Source organism: Crocodylus porosus, unplaced genomic scaffold (genome assembly GCF_001723895.1).
Source record: "Crocodylus porosus isolate Cpor-Errol unplaced genomic scaffold, CroPor_comp1, whole genome shotgun sequence".
Classification (NCBI taxonomy): Eukaryota; Metazoa; Chordata; order Crocodylia; family Crocodylidae; genus Crocodylus; species Crocodylus porosus.
This window is the reverse complement of record NW_017728911.1, coordinates 26,410,694-26,415,951: the sequence shown is the minus strand read 5'-3', so window position 1 is coordinate 26,415,951 and position 5,258 is coordinate 26,410,694.

Here is a 5,258-nt window from a genome sequence, read left to right as displayed (position 1 = left end):
GTACACTTCTGGTTTCACCCACGGCTTGGTGATCAACCGCTGGGGAAAACCCACCCCTGCCCCGGTTGGTGCTCTGGTGCCCCCCCCCCAGACTCAGGAGGCACCAGTCACCCATGATGGAAGTGCAAACAGCAACAGGATTTCTAAATTGATAGAATTCTTAAATCTGTAATTTTGGCCTCTGAGGAATAATACTGACCTACCAGATCAAAACAGCTCTAAATAATCCTTACGCAAATTTATTTGAACTAAGCTTCATTTTATAATAAAGGTTTCAGTCTCCCATTGCTGTGTGTACATAACTCCTTCTGACATTAATGAGAGATACCGGTTTGGATCAAGGGGAAATAATCCCATCAGTGTTCAATTACCTTATTGCATTCAGCTCATACATAAAATCTGACCTTCAGTTTAAAAGGCTCCCACTGCTTTTCCTGGTTAGTTAATTGATTTTCCAGGATCAGTGACAAACCATCATAATGGATTTTTTTTATGAGCTGCACAATTATCATTACTATTATTGTATACATTTCTATGGCATCCTAGACCATAATGGGAATTTAGACATGTATTAAATTTAAGAGCAATACCAAGGGCAAGACCATAATCCCACTTCTACAAGCCTTTTAGAGCCCACAGTAGGAGTGAATTCCATCTCACACGTAGTAAGGGAGCATCTATGCCACATACTCAGAAGAAATTTGGCAGCAGTACATCATCTGACTCTTCACCCATTAGTGTAACTAGTGGTGGATGACTAGGGTACTAGCCACAGGCACTCACTTGGAGAGGACACAAGAACAGCAGCTGTCTCTGCAGCTGCCTGGCCCCTGCCAGCACCGCTACTGCCTGGGGCACAGACCCTAGTTCAGTGATCTCCAACCTTTTTAAGTAGGAGATCACCTTTGGCATTTAAAAGCAACCCAAGATGTACTGTGCGCTGCTGCCAAGCCCCCTCCCCACCCCCCAGCCCAACAGGCAAGTCTGTGGGAAGGGATGGGGGGGGCAGATGGAGGCAGAGGGAGAAAAAATTATTTGGGGGCACGCCTCCGCAACAGGTAAGTCCCAACTGGCTGGGCCTCCACTCAACTTACCCCTGCTTCTGCCTCTGCTGCACTGCCCCTCACCGCAGGGGCCTCAATCTAGCCCCCGCCCCTCCCCTCCCCCATGGACTGACCTGCTGGGCTGGGGCATGTGCATGCATGCATGCAGGCACTCAGTCCCCCACCCCAGCCTCAAATCAACTCCAAGAGGCTCCGAGATCTACTGCAAGAGGCTCTGAGATCTATTGGTGGATTGAGATCCACTGGTTGCTGACCACTGCCCTAGTTGTTACATCTCTACCTCCACCACTTCAAGGACAGTACTTGTATAAGTATAAACAAAGACCAAGGCTACCACTCAGCGGGGCTGCTAATCCAAATACCTTACTCCATGTTGACTGTGTGACAGCAGCAGGCAGTACCAGTGTCACAATCCCAGCCAAAAAATGCCAGCTGGAAGACCTGGACCAAGTTACTGTGTGCCTCATGTCCCAGCTAGAATACAGTACCTACAGCGAGGTGTGTAAGCTGATTACTAACACCCTTTGCAACCAGATTGGCTGATCAACAAAACAAAAACAGCACTGTCCCAGCTGAACTGGGAGTGCATGCTTACTTCCACGGCCCCAGCAATACTCCAGCCACCAAGGGAAGCTACTACTTAGTTGAAAACCCGTGACTCATACTTCTCTTTCCCCAGCAAACCCGACCATGAATATGGCTTGGTTACCCAACCACTTCTGCCTGTGATAGTTCACTCAGGAGTGGACTGGGCAATGGTAATAGTGAAGGCAAGTCTGGAAAATTACAATGCTGAAGGTCATTTCTTCTGCTGAAATAGGAATGCCATATGCAGGGTGTACCTGCTAAACTGCAAAACCGTGGCGGCAGGCACAGCCCTCATGACTGCTGTACTGCTGGTTCAACATTCAGCTATGTTCTAACTCTATGGGATTTCATGGCCTAAGTCACCTGATCTCTCATTTAAAACAAACTCAGTTCTCAGGACCTTCCTCTAATACTAAATTGATTTGCTTATGAGAAAATAAATCGGGATGGTTGATTTCTCTCGGACATGTAGCTACTTGGGAAGGCCCGCAAAAAAAGAGGAGTTTTGTATGTTGCCCTGAAAATGAAAAGACCTGTGTTTATTCTTAACCTTGGTAGTAGTGAATTCCTTCTTCTATATGTAGGCCCACAATTTGAAACCTAAGGCTGCCTACAGATGTGCTCTGATGCATTCTAATTAGAATGCATTGGAGCCGATTCATTTAATCAAGTGTGCGCCATGTTCTAACTAGAACACCCTAGCATCGTCTCAGCATCAGGTGTATTAAGCCCTTGCATTTCAAAATGGCGGTGGGAGCACTGACTAAAGCACCATTGTGGCCATTTTGAAATGCACAGAGGCTTAATACATGTGATGGTAAGCCATTTTAATAGAGTAGCTGTCTGGGAACTACTCTAATTAAAAAACTAACTCCCATCTCTGAGCATGTGTATAGGCAGCCTAGATTCTCAACCTCTAGTATCCTGGTTGGAGCAGAAAATGGAACAACTAGAAGAAAACTTATTTTTAATTGCCTCAGGCAGTGACTACTGCTGCAAATACCTAGGGTATCATTTCACCCTGACAGTCCTTGAGAGCACAACAGTGCAATATGCATATTTCAAACATATTCATTTCACCAGAGACTCCTTTGAAAGCATTTTAACCACATTATTTTCCAAGCTCGCAGAAGTTGTTACAAGCCAGACACAGGAGACAGTAAAAGTGTAAAAGGCAATTTTTAGAATTTAAATTTAAAAAAAAAATCAGCATAGTGGAGACAGGGAAGCAAATAATGAAACTCAATGATTGGGAAAAGCAGCCCAATAGATGGTTTGCAAATTTTGGGTTTGAAAAATATCCCAGAAAGCTTGTGGGAACAGACTCTCTAATAGAGTTTATGATACTTTCTTTTCCCGCTGTTGGCCAGCACAGGGGAGAATAGAGCTCTGTAGAAATTAAAAAATGAGGACATATAAGATAATTATGATGGTTTGAAACTCAGAAACTTTGGTTTTGGTTCGGTCCAAGCTGGTTTTGATGTTGTCTAAACTGTTTTTCTCAATTCTAATAATATTCACCCAAAAGCATCTAGGAGATTTGTATCAACATTAAAATAGATGTTGGGTTAATGTGGTTTTTTTTTAGTTAGAGGAGATTAAATAGAAGCATTCCACAGGCCTTTTATTAGTAGCATCAAATTGGATGTTACTATTAAATTTTTTTTGGTCATTTTCCAGGTGTATGTTGTGCAGCCTTGGATATCTATTGCGCATTGTGGGGCTGACTGGATAAGAGGCTATAATATAGGTGCTGGAGATGTGGGGAACCGTGGGCCCACCTCGGAAAGAGGGTAGGGTGACCACCCATCCCTAATTGGGCAAGTCAGTCCCACAATGGAAACATCAAGTTCTTGTCCCAGTATTGTGCAGGGATCTAGGTTTTCCATTCACCATGGAAAAATGCGGGAAATGGCAGGTTTCCCCCCGCAGGCTGGCAAAAATTTCCAGCCAGTGAGGGGCTGCATGGGGTCAGATGAAGGGGGCACCATGCACACATGCATGTGGCCAAGAATACAGCCCAAAGCAGTAGTGAAGAGCAGCTCCCCCAGCTGCCTGCAGGTAAATCTATGGGGACATGGATTAAGGCCCCCACAGTGAGGAAGAGAGTGGGGCAGGGGCAAGGCCTGGGGTTCCTGCCCAGCCAGGGTGGTGCATGGGGCTCAGGGCTTGGATGGGAAGTGGGACAGAGCCATAGGCAGCTCATCTAGGGGGCAGGAGGAGGTGGCTCCCTGCCACTGTGCACACTCTGGGAGGGAGGCATGGGGAACATGTGCCCTCCAGATTTGTGGGTGGGGTGGGAATAGATGTAGATGGCCCATTGCAGCCTTGGGGCTCCCCACCATGCTGCCCTCTAACCAGGAGCCCCATGCCAGCTATGCCATCAAGGCAATGTGCCCCCCACCCACCTGGCAGCAGCAGTGGGGAGGCACAGAGTTATGCCCCCTGCTGTTGCTGGGGGGGGTGGGGGATCCTTGCCATGGCAGCATGCTGCTTCTTGGCAGGGTGGGGCAACACTGTAGGGAGCCCTGAGGCAGCAGCAGGCAGCCCACATCTGCCCCTGCTTCCCCATGGGCTCTGCTATGGTTGTGCTACCAAAGAGGGTGAAGGGGGCTCATCTTAGCCCCTCCCCCCAGCAAAAATAAAATTTGGTGCCTAAGGGCTATATGGAGAGTTTAAATAATTCCTGTAATTTTCTCCTGTCTTGAAGAAACTGCTGTTATGCAGAAAGCAAAATTAGACTTTGACCCCACATCAGATCTGTTTGGGTGGACCCCAGAACTCACATACAGCATCACAGACCAAAAAGGGACTCAGAAAGGAAAGAACTGACGGGTCTACCCATGTGAACAGAAGGGCCACATCAGCACCTGTGACAGCAGAATGGGATGGGATGGGATGTGTTGAACAAGCATTTTCTGATTAAAAAAAAAAAACAGCAGCAAAAAGCTGCTAGGCTAGGGACAGAAATGACACAAAAACTGGTATAAGGGACCAGAAACTGGTCCAAATCCATAACACAACAGAAATGTAGTACACAACTGCTTTCAAAATGGCTGAAACCAGTTTAAGATAAACCTGGATGGATGTAGTATTAGACTTAACTGATTTAGATTAAATTGGTTTTTTTAACTTCTGTCCCAAATGCCCCACAGATTCAAGCTAACTCACAGTCTCCAGTATCCCAGGATGGGTGGGTTAGACTTGGCCCAAGCTGTCTGCTCCAGTCGAGCGGAGAGGTGTGCTAGCGCCCCCCACCCCAGCTTCTGGCTTGGGCCACTGCAGGCATGTGGCTGCATTTCTAGAGCCAAAAGTGAATCTCTGTTCACTTGCTTATCAGTTCAAGCTATGCAGCTTCGACTAACCTATGAAGATTGAAATGATTCATTCTCAGGCTTTCTGACTGTCTATCCTTAGCCCTACTGTTCAAATTAAAAAATAAATAAATACAAAAATCACAGATCCTATTCCTATGGTCTAGTCTGTGTGAGAACCATGCTCCACTCTTTCTGCGGGAATTCATCTGTAACATGAATTCAAGATTAATTGGGTTTGATAGAAGGACCAAGATGGAGCATGACTAAAATGTTGGCAGCATCTGGGAGT